Genomic DNA, 12,559 nt, shown 5'->3' with positions numbered 1-12,559 from the left:
GCGGGCGGGCGCCCTTCTCCGTGCCGCTAACCAAGAAGAGGCTACCAAAAGAAAGAAAAGAATAAAAAATTGCATGGCGTATGAAATGCTTAACCTGTGGTTTGCTGGGAGAGCCTAGACTCACTCCCCTTTGATTGCCCAGTATGGATATAGATATATAATTTTTCTTCTAGTTCATCTATTTGACTCTGTTGATATTTTCTAAATCGAGCATAAAAATGACTAACCAGCTCAAGAATTGACTTAAATTGTAACTAGGTGGATATGCTCCAAAAGGCAAATCCAGCTATATTTAGAAAGATTTTGATGATAATTACATAGTATATCATCCATATCAACTTGGGATCCCCTCCAGGCTAATAGAGAAAAAAAAATTATGATCTATTTAGATATTCTTGTAAAATATCTTGCAGAACTTGAGCCTATTAGCTCACCCAACCTAGCATCTTTTAAAGATCCATCGAAGTCCCAAACTAAATCGTAGCCTGTTGGTTTGTGGCCTGCAAGAAGAAAAAAAAATTATTTTTTTTTCTCTTTCTCACAAGATTCAGCCTCACATGTTAGTTGATGTGGATCATGCTCAAATAAGCTTTTGAGTTCATTAATTCAACAGAAAATTTAGCTCAAATTAATCCAAATAGAACCCTACAAGAAAAATTTTCTATAACTTTAAAAAATATAAATAATTATTTTTTAAAATGACATATAATAAACTATATTAAAAAAAGATTTATTTCGACCAGCTGAGGGAAAGGATCCCAAGTAGCGAGCCCCTTACGTGACTGTCAGTCGGAGCCAGACTCAAGGCACCAAAATCACACCATCCTCCGTTTTTTTCCAAGGATTAAACGCACCAAAACAAAGCAGAACCAAATAAAACAAACGTCGCAAGATGGGGAGAACAGAGCCGCGCCTAGACGGCCACGAGGCTCGTTCTTCTTTCTTCCTTCCTTCTGGTTCGGATTGCATCCTTCGTAAATTCCTTCTGAATTCGGGCTGTATCTTTTGCACGAAAAAATAATTATTCTTTTCTCGCGACGTTGACCATTGAATCGCTCCGTTGCACAATCGATCACTGCACAATCCAACAGTAAATTCATACGAAAAAAGATGAATCATTCTTTTGCGCACAAGATGCAATCTTTCTTCCTTCTCCTCCTCTTCTCTTAATATTCCTTTGTTCCATAGACTTGGTACAACCTACAACTCTGACAGTCTCCCTCTCTCTCTCTATCTCTAACTGTGTGTGTGGAAGGGAGAGAGAGAGGCGAAACGGCATTAGTCTTAATTAATGGTGATGAAGGTTGAAATAGATGGAGACCTCCAACGGGGCCCACGTTAGGGATGCTTGGCTGCAGAAATCTTGGACGTGGAATCACTTGCATGGCAGTCGGTGCTCATAGGGCCCACAGGCTTCGGCAAGGATATTGATATTGATTAAAAGAAGCAAGGATATGGATGATCCACTCTGATAGTGAGTGACAGCTAAATATAATTTTCTGTGCTTCATTTGCGTAGGATTCATCGACGTGCGTAGGATTCTGCTCGTCCCTGTCTCTAACCTGAATGCAATATTAGATGAACCACGGTTCTCCCTCGGACAAAATAATAGAAGATACACACAGAGAACAACTTGGATTTGAACGTTAATATAAGGAAATGTACACAGGGGGAATTAGAGCCCCAACAGGAACAAAAGAAAGAATTCAAAACATTTACAGACGGGGAAATGGACTCCTACCATGTCAGCCATGATAAGAGCACGAATATGTTGAGGAAGACTGGAAGCAGAGTAGAAAACAAAATTATCAGCAAGTCGAGCTAACCCATCTGCTGGCTGGTTAGCTTCTGTAAGAGTCTGGGAGGCAATGAGATATTCCAACAGTGAAATAAAGTGGACAATATCAGTGAACAGGGGATAAAGAGACCGCATAGGCATTTGGATGCTGTTCGACCGTAAAAGAATCGCCTCCAAGATAAATCCTGCTGGTTGAAGCTCCGCTTCTGGCACTGAGGTTGCAGCAGAGAGAGGAGTGTCAGCATAAAGTACAAAGTTGATTTTAAGCATGTTGCAGGGTGGGGGCACCCAAGACACTAGTCTAGGAGAAACAGTCTGAGCTCAGAGAGCTGCCGGCAACCTAAGACTGCACCCAAGGAAAAATAGTTTCACCAACCATCACCTGCATCTATCTTTCCTGACTAAGTTGCTGTAAAATATAATAAAAAGATGAGAAATTTAGAGCAAGAACTGTGAAGACTTATGCAGGCGTGTGTTTGGTCTCACATCAGTTATTTGCTGAATAAATCTTGAAGACTTATACAGGATCAAAAAATCCATACCTTTCAACTAATCTTTTTGGGTCAGGTCCTGAGTTGTTACAGGAACCAAACAATAGCTATTATCTCGTACATTTTAACCAATCATTTGGATGGACATTAGACAGGAGAGTAGAGGCATCTGGTACCACCATCGGTGGGCCAGGACCAGCAATATAAAATTCGACGGCTCTTGATAAACAGGAGAGCCGACTGCTATCTCAGCTGTAGCTTGGCATGGCATCAATTGGAAGTTTAGAAAAGAGCTGGCCTGCAACGACAAAGTGAGGGAGATGAAATCAAGGTTCCAATGAGAAATGACAATAGAAGTTACGCAGCTGATGTGTAATTTTCCTGCTCTATTCCATGTTAAGGTCCCAATGGCACCATTATGATCTGTTATAACATCATTCTGAGGTCACTCTGTTACCAACTGTGAAAGTAATATCAGTTGCTGTGCGCTAAATCCAACCTTTTACTGCATCTTTTGTGAGTAAAAATTATAGCATCTTTTTATTGATGATGTTACATGGCAAAACATATTCATAGGATGTGCTGTTATGCTTTAATGAACATCACTCTGTACATAGAAAAAAATACAGTAAAGAAATAAATATTGTAACATCAAAAAAATCAAGTAATGGCTATTATAACCCTTATTTATGTGTGACAGCTAATACGTTATTCAACTGCCAAATCAACCAAAACATATAAATACTGGCCTTGCAATGGTTAATAAAACATTATAATCATCATAGCAGCCATTATTTAAGATGAAGGATGAGAAGTATGCAACTGCTATCAAATGGTCAGGTCATCAAACAGCAAGTAATTAAGCTAACCTTACATAAAATCATCATGTCTCACAAGATTAGGAGTCGGAAAACTTGTGCATCATCCAATACAGCAAACAACCAGCTCGGGTCGTGGATAGTTAGGACTGACAAAACACAGCATAAATCCCAAATGTCGTAGAGCTACAAATTCAATGCCTTCCCTCTCCCTTCTATTCCTTGGCCTCCTCTCCCAGACAATATCTATCCGATGGCAATGCTCTGCAGTAGATGGCCTAACCATGATGCTGTTCCTACTTTCTACCATGCATAAGACCACCATATCTCCACTTTATTGATTCTTGTGAAGATCCATTTAATTGCTCCCCTAATTTGCTTTTAATAGCAGGGATATGATTTCTATGAAAGTTGAATAGTTATTAAAAACAAAAGTGGCTTGCACATGTATTTCATTGTAATTGTTATTCAAAGAAATTTAATCACACAAATAACCACCTCAGGATGGATCATGTTGTCATTAACCAGATAATGACTGCGCATATTTCTAGGTACTAATGTTTTTGGAAGCTTGGTATGTCTGTCTTGTGAAAGAACATAGCTGTGTTGCTCGGAACTTTAGTTCTGTGGCACAGCTCATGACAAAAATGGCCAGGTACTAAAGTGTATAGGTTTTGGTTCTGGTCCCGGTCCAGAAATGCTCATATTAACAGTGAAAGACTCATGAGGAAGGATCTAAACCTCCTGGTAAATGCTGCATCTGATGGGGGTCTTTATATTGGCTTCTATCAGATTTGGACAAAATGGAAAGATGTATCGAAGTATTTTCATCAAACATAACCTCTGGGTTGAAGAAATCATAATTCAAGATGAAAACATTCAAAAAATAAGAAAATTTTTGCTGGGAGCAATTCCACAACAAAGGACATATGGATCTTTCTACAGCACTGAAAGTGAAGATGGTCACAGGTAATCCCATGTACAAAAAGCAGCAGGGGACTGCTGGGTAACCTCCTTAACCTAGCAAATGACCCTCTTCGAGTTATAATTTTTGCATTGCTATTGCTAGTTGACTCAAGGAAGTTTATGGCACCGAAGAGATACAACCTGACCATGATGGAATAGCGACATGAAAACTTAATTAAAATTAGCATCAAGCTTTGGGCTGCAATGCCAATTTAATGCAAACCTTATGATAGGGTTACATGCTTTGAGAAATAGAGGATTGCAGGATTGCTGAATCTCTGGATTTGAATCCTAAATATGCAGTAGAACACATTTGACTAATTATGAAGTATATCATAGAGCATTTGCCAGAAAAAGTCATATCTAATGTGGGATAAATCTGCTGCCAAAACTTACATAAAAATGAAATTTAAGTGAAACGACTAATCTATCAGGGATCCACCTCAGGGAGAAGGAATAACATTGTTACCACTAGAAAAGTTTTATTGAATCCACACATATTCACCATTAGTCTATAATATATTAACCCTACAAATTTGTAGAAAATTTTAGCCATCCAGCTAATCTATCACCTATTAGATAAGAGTTTGGTTGCTACCCTGCATCTTTCTGCGTCATTGTTGGTGTGCAGCAACCTCCTTATGTAACCCCACAAGTTGGTAGGAATTTTAGCCATCCATCTGATCTATCACCTTTTAGATAAGGGTTTTCTTTGTAGTCTGCCTATTTTTATGTGGGTGTGAGGTGGGTGCGGCAATCTCCTTAACAGTTATCCTTACAAGTTTGTAGAAAATTTTAGCCATGCATCTAATCTATCACCACTGAGATAAGGGTTTGGTTGCTGTCCTGCCTCTTTGCATATCTGTGTTGCGGTAGGTAGGGCTGCGAGTGAATTGGATGACCTGCTTCCAATTTGGAACCAATCCAAATTTAATTTGGTCCAACTTGAGGCAGAGTGTTTTTTGGATCAGGCTTGGATTCCAAAACATGACCTCTTTTGAAGTGGATTGGATTTGAATCACTAAGTTTCTAATCAGAACCGAAACCAACTTGAACCAATCCCAAACTGGTATGACATATGCTTCAAAACTCTCCTTAAATATAAGAAAATTAGTTTTCTTTTCACAATATATTCAGTCAATGATTTATGTTGTTAATTATAACTATTTGTCAATCAAATCTAATATTACGTCGACATATTGCATACCATTATGTTTATTATAAATATATGATAATTACACAATCAATTTATATATGTCTATTATGATTTATATTTAGATTACTTGTGACCGATTTGATCCAAAGAATTTGATGGACTTGTAAATATAGTATTATACCCGATCTGATCCAACCCAAATGGATCTGGATTAGATTTGGATTCAATTTTTTGACTTGATTCAAATATGGATTGGATTTGTGTTGTGTCTATTCTTGATCCAACCCAACCCACTTGCAGGCCTAGCAGTGGGGGGCAGCAACCTCATCAGCAGTTTTTTTCAATAATGATGATGATAATGATGACCTGAAATCATCAAACTATCTAGAGGACGTTGCATAGGAATGGACAGAACAGGTCCTAAAAGGTCAGGAATTTAAAGTGGGAAAATGGAGGCGACAATGAAAGAAATACTTCTCAATTAAGAGCAGATGGACAAGGAAGCATATAGTGGATAATGCCTGAGGAATTTTATGAACTCATAACACTATTAGAGACACCAAGGAGATTGAGGAATACCTAATGACAATTAATAAGAATAAAAGGTTTAAGAACCACTTTTACAAATTAAATTTTCCTACCGTGTACAAACTTCTCTTGGAACAGAAGGGGTAGTTGCACACGAACATTAACATCTGACAGAAAACACAACATAAAATTTATTTGATCTTGAAGGCCACCAATTCCAAATTTCCACTATTGAACTAGTCCTAATGCGTATAAATTTCTACAACAACAAATAGAAAATCGGCTAAATGAGGAGCTAATTGAGAATGGTCCTAGCTCTTTGCTGAAGGCCTCACAGACATCATAGACACTTTGCCCATGTATGTAGAAAGCTGTGAAGTCAACAAACTTCAGCACAACTGCAGTGGGGAAACAGAAGCCTATAATTATATATACAAGCCCATCCTGTCATACATGATTCCAGTCTGTACCTTTAGTACAATTACTCTATTAGCAATCAATCTCTTATTAGACAATATGTTGGCTTCATTATCAGGATTAATTAATGATTGACTTCCACAATGCTTTTCTACAATTACATACACCTGCAAGCTGACAGATAAATGACAGTGTTCAGGACACGAAAAAAACTACGAGTTGCTCGTTATGTTGTCTGAGTTGTCAAATGTACCTGCACGATATGCAGGTTTCAAAACAAGTGACAAAACACTTTATTGCTAAGTTTCTATTGATGATTTAAAACACAGCTGCTTGGTTGCCTAGATGGCCCACCAGGTGGGACTGACTGGGAACCTGCTTATAAATTTCACATAATGTTCAAATATGGAGAACGGGGTTTATATATAAATTGGTACTAGATGTTGCCAAGTTGGTAGCCAATTGACTATTATCTTTGTCACCTGAAGTAGGAGAGTGTGTGAAGTGGATTTAGGTGCAGATGCCTAGTAGCAGATCCCTAAGAAGAAAAAGGAAAGAATAGGAATATCCTTAGAGTTAAGTGGGGATTGCACTTTGAAGTTTCCCTTCACTGTGCCTACTATATCTTATTTAATTAATTATGTTCCATTTATTGGTTTTATGAATCATCAAGGCTTCTTGTATTTAACTTTATTTTTAATTTATCATTTTTGGGCTGCCTTGACCTATAGGACCCGGCCTAGGTTCCAACAGCCAGACACTCCCTGCATGCCTGCCTACCACCAACTCCAATTTAGCAACACTGACATTCACAAATAGCTTTTTAGATCATATTCAGCACCTGCATTTGGTGAAGGTGCTATGAAAGAAAAGTCATAATGACTTCAGAAGTCTTGCGTTTCTCTAAATAGCTTCACATTTTTCAGTCATGTAATTTAAAAGTTTTAAGCTTGCTCTTGACAACACTAAAGTCATGATATATTGACCTTTAACTTATTGCATTAAATATGCAATGAGAACTTTTCTTTGATAAGAAATAGCAAACATCATGATCACTTTACAGTGTTGGTAACTTGTATTGGACGAATAAATTGTTGTTAAGTGCTTTCGAGCATGCTTTTTCACTGGATGATCAACAAAAGAGACTATAACAGCAAGTTCCACTAATTGGATGTATCATTTGGGCTACTGAAACATCTTGAAGTTTGTTTTTTTTTTTTTTTTTTTGCTGGTTATGTTGACAAAATGATGAGATCACAACATGATAATAGCATGCTCTACTTTGGTCAAAAAGAAAATATTAGGATTTCTCCATGTGCCATCTGTCGGTTCCCAAAGACTCACATCACAGCTATATGTAGTTCAAAATGTGTATAAACATGAGATCAGTCTGTGATGTGAGTTAATGTTAGATGGAAAGAATAAAATACTCTAAAAAATCAAATAAATGACACGCCGAGATGGACTTTCATTCATGAAAGTGACTTAAAAAGCAAGCCCACACTGCAAATGGCATCTATAGGATTCTAGGATGAGATTGATGACCAAAGCAGATGGACCATGCATGCCCCACATGCTGCCACATCATTGAGAAAGGGTTCATGCATACATATACGTGCCCAACTGCACTCCAATAATTTTTATAGGGAATCTGAGGACCTTAACAATAAGAAATGAGACAAGGACAAGATAGAATGAGGAACCAAAAAGCCATACACAGATTATGAGCCAAAGAATCAGAATAATTGAGCACTTGTCTAAAGGAAAAGGACTTACAGAGAATACATGAATGCATTCATTCCCGTGATGTATGAAATGCCTATTTTAGCAACAAAAAAAAATACATGAATGCATCCCCGAATAATTGGAAAGGACCGATACTATGCCAAACCCTAACCAGAGGCCTTCCAAGGGGGTCTCATTCACAAACAGCTAACATTTGGTAACAAAACAGACTATTATTGTAGTACCAATAAACAAAGACATAATCTTGACAGTCCAATAAACATATAGCGTCCTACCAGACCTTCACATGTCCCATATAATTCGACAAACCTGCAATTATGTCATATAAAAAAAAGTATGTAATTAAATTCAAACATTAAATCAGACAAAAGAGCGCCTTACACAAATGAAACCATGTTTTGATTTTACAAACATGAAACAGAATATCTCAGAAAGATTCAAAGTGATCTAGAACAGGAACAAACTAAACATCAAAAATTTTATTCATCAGAAATAAGCAACATATCAAGTTCATTGATTAGCACATGTATTTGGAACAAGAATCAATCAATCAATCAGAAATGCAGAAAAACAAAGTAAGAATCCAATTTTTAGTAGAAAATTCAACTGATACCACAACAGAGATCCATAGACAAGAACTAAACAATCCATAGACAAGAAAATCTCACCTGGCGCCTCGTTGGATGACACTCTACACGCTGCGGGGAAGCCGAGGCAAAGGATCGCGCGCCCCCAACCCTAAGAGATTGGAGACGATCCCAAGGAAACAAAGCACGATCACCATCCCCAGCACCCAGGGCATCAGAATGAACCCGATCACGAACGTCACTGACCCGCAGAACATCATGGCCAGCGACATCCCGATCAGCAGCGACGCCAGCCCCGCCGGCGACAGCTGCGGCTGCGGCCGCCTTCCCGGCCGGGGCGGCGGCGGCATCTCCGGGACGGCGAGGTGGGGGGATCGGAGGACGGAGAGGAGGAGGGAGCAGAGCTCGTAGAGAACCCGCGATGGCTCGTCCTCGCCTCTCATGGCAGAAACCCTGGCCCTAAGAGAGAGGGAGAGGAGGGAGAAGAGGATTCCCAAAATATCCCGGGCGGCGGATAAACTTTCCGGCGATGGAGGTGGGCGGGGGAGTGGATAGAATGGGATCAAAACTCTACCCTCTCCCGAGGGTGCATGCGGGCGTATATTTAGTCCCACACCGGGTAAATCTTGGATATAAATATTCATGCGGACACAGTATTTAATTTTTAAAATAATCAAACTTTGATATATCCACCCGGGTTACTGTAACTAGTTGAGCAAAGAGTGAATCAATAGTGTAGTTATTTATTTTGGAGCAATTAATAGGGTATCTTGTTTTCCTAAAGTAATTAAAAGGTTATTTTGTTTAAAATTAGGAAGGAAAAAGTTGGCTTAGATGTTACGAGGTACGAAGAAGAGGTAAAAGTTTTAATCAGATTATAGCTAACGGGAGTGATTTTTTCGTGCCTCGCAGCGAACAATGACCTAGCTTGTTAATTTTGTAAAGAATCTGGATAGCTTTCGAAGAGTCGACTTGAAATCTAGGCTACAATGGCTAAAAGAAGATAGGACTCGGTTTATTCCTTGAGGGTCAAGAGTAAGAGAAAAATAATATTTAGGTTGGCCAGATCTAGGTCGAAAATAATATAATTATATTTCAAACTCGATGAGAGATTTAAATATATGAAATTATTTTTTTGTATTATGTGTGTGTGAGAGAGAGAGAGAGGGGGACAAAACGAGAGTCTTTATAATTTTTCTTTTGTTAGTCTGTACTGAAAATAAATCTTGGGTACCATTGGGGTGGTAGCACGGCAGGAACGGAGCTTCGATTTTATCGGAGTGGCTCAGATTCGAAACACGTGGGCGTCGATTAAATGCGGGGACTGGATGCTCTCTGTCTGCTTTGCCCGATAAAGTTGCTATCTGGTTTGCCTTTATTTAGGTGATGCTGGTGTGACGTACTCACATGGAGATAGGGCTACCACCCTGGTGAGGCTCTGCCACGGGCGGGGAGGATATGAGTAAAAAATGTTCTACTCACATCGAACACTCTCCAGTGGAGAGGGGGCCCAGTAAGAGCTGCTACGCAGGTGAGGTTCTCCTCATCCCTCTCTTCCCTTTTCCTGAGCAAAAAATAAATAAATAAATCTTGGGATCAAATTGCAAATGCTTTATGCAATAGTGAAGTCCAAAGTTTTATTCGAAATGCTTTGAATTAGAAAAAAAAAATATAATCAAATATCTAGCCAAAGATACCCTAAAATGTCACACTCAAAAAAGATACCCTAAAATGTTAGGGGCACAACTAATAAATCGGTGCATGGTGATTGTACTCCAGGGCCGGAGTGTTACTGTTAACAGTATTGTTGGCATTTAATGAACTTTTGGGATAGAAATTAATAAATTTAATTTTATTATCACTGTATTAAAGCAAGGGTTAGAAATAAAAGCTTCTAGCAATATAGTACCAGCGTTACGAATGCTTTTGCATTTGAATGACATTTTTTTAATGGTATGAAATGGCAACCCTATGTGCTTAAAAAAACATTATCCTTATTGATGGCCATTAAAACCCTTTGGCCTTAGGAACCGAGAAAAGGGTCGGTGTGGCTGCACAAAAATATTTGTTTACTAAAATATTTATAAAATGGAATCCACGTATGCTATAATCATCAAAATGCATATTGAATTTTTATATGTTGAAAAGAAAAAATGATGATTCAACGGGATCTTCAAATTCGATGTAGAGCATTTTGGAGATGCGATGTACTTTGGAGATAATATTTAGAAGTGATATTTGCCAAAGACAAATCCTATTTCAAACTTCTAAAAGCAATAACTTGTCTATACAATACAATATCCGATTAAGATACTTTTCTTTTCTTAAAAAGCAAGTAACTTTTCAAACTTTACAACATGGTGCCTTTTTTGAAGGTGCAGCTAACTGAGCGATTATGGCTAAATTCCATCTTTTGGATTTTGAAATATGCCAGTGTCAAGATACCAAGAAATTCATTTTTGAGAAAAATTTTGGCGTGGCATATCTCTTAATTCGAAAAGAATCAGATGAAGTGGCACTAGCCAAAATCGATGTAGAAGTCGAAATCTACCTATTGTGGAATTTTAGCTTCTTCATACTTATTACCATGAGCCACGTCTATTTTAAGAAGGTTGTGTCCTCTTTAAATTAGAAGAGTATTCTAACTCAAATTATTCCAAAAAGGACCTCATTAGCATAAATAAAAGCTGTGTATCTTCGTTTGTTATGGATTAACGAAAGAAAAGAGGAACTAGACATTACTTTCGTCGATCTTCTCCATTTTTCCAAAAAAAATTTAAAATATTTGAATTGAGAGATTTAATAAAGTTGGTATTAAAGCTTTGGGAATTTACATCTATAGAGATCTTAATTTATGGTTCATATATGCAAACAGTACAAGCAAACAAGATAAAGGCTATTGGATGCCCACGAGATGGGGCCAGTCCATAATTTGCTCGACGACGCCAAATATTTTAAAGGTTAGGCCTGCTGCATGATGTATTATGGATGAAGGCACTCATCCTTGGATCACACTATTCTCTTTTCTGAATCCAAACTATGGAAAGACGAATCGAGAAGAATAAGTAGTAGAGAATAAAATCAAACAATCACAAAGACAACAATTTTACGTGGTTCACCCCAATACGGGTTACGTCCACGGAGGCCACACACACAGATTCAATATATTCAGCAAGGGTTACAACAATCTCTCTTCCCCGTTGGAGATTGCATAACTAGGGCTTACAAGAGAAATCCAAGCTTTCTAGGGTTTACAAGAGAGATAGGACTCGAAAAGAACTCTCTACGCACCTAGGGTTCACACAAGACCCCTATTTATAGGTTCCCAAAATATAGGGAGACTTGCCAAACAAAACCCTAAGTCAAAAGCCCATCTTGCCATCGTTTGAATCAATCCCATGATCAGGAATCGACTCTTCACTTTTAGGGGTCGACTCTTGATAAGTTTGAGTCGACTCGGACATCCTCGGGTCGACTCCAAGTATCAGCACCAAAAACTTGCATGCTCTGTCTTCCAAAAACTGGCATGCTCTGTCTTCCTAAGAGAGTCGACTCCTTCAATCTTGGAGTCGACTCGAGTAGACCTCGAGTCGACTCCTGCAGGGCTGGAGTCGACTCCAATAGGGCTGGAGTCGACTCCTGCAAGCGACCCCAAAAACAGCTTTCTATTTCTTCACTGTGGCACATAGCGAGTCGACTCTCTCATTCTTGGGGTCGACTCAAGCTTCACATGAGTCGACTCCTAGATGCTAGGGGTCGATTCCATTCAGTTGGCACAGACTTTTTCAAGCAAACTTGAGCCAAATTCAATTACAGTCGTTTCAAGTTTCGAGGCACATTTTTCCAACATGATGAACTGGTTGCATATAAATAACATCAGCAAACTTGATATAATTTGAGAAATATGTGTACGTATGCGATAAAAATATGTTGTTCCTTGGAACAGATCTCAAACTACCGATAAAAATATGTGATAATTTCTCATTCTGCATCTACATTGAAATCATTCTTCCAATACCGAGTGCATGCCTTGTTACATGAATCAGGAGCCA

General features: G+C 38.5%; 1 long non-coding RNA gene across 2 annotated transcripts; it reads right to left on the bottom strand.

Annotated features, from left to right (window-relative positions):
• Positions 1 to 1,616: 1,616 nt before the first annotated feature.
• Positions 1,617 to 9,100, bottom strand: LOC103713696 (uncharacterized). 2 transcript variants are annotated; one of them, XR_016398227.1, is made up of 3 exons: positions 8,589 to 9,100; positions 2,341 to 2,587; positions 1,617 to 2,207 (listed from the first exon to the last, which is right to left on the bottom strand). It is a non-coding gene; the product is annotated as an uncharacterized LOC103713696 (long non-coding RNA). The 2 variants fall into 2 exon arrangements; XR_016398226.1 differs by having other exon boundaries at positions 1,617 to 2,587.
• Between the last annotated feature and the right edge of the window lie 3,459 nt (positions 9,101 to 12,559).

This window comes from Phoenix dactylifera, chromosome 13 (genome assembly GCF_051530095.1).
Source record: "Phoenix dactylifera cultivar Ajwa chromosome 13, Ajwa_hap1_PhDact_Kaust_v1.1, whole genome shotgun sequence".
Taxonomy (NCBI): Eukaryota; Viridiplantae; Streptophyta; class Magnoliopsida; order Arecales; family Arecaceae; genus Phoenix; species Phoenix dactylifera.
Note: the sequence above shows the minus strand (reverse complement) of the source record. Positions and strands in the feature narration are given on the sequence as shown.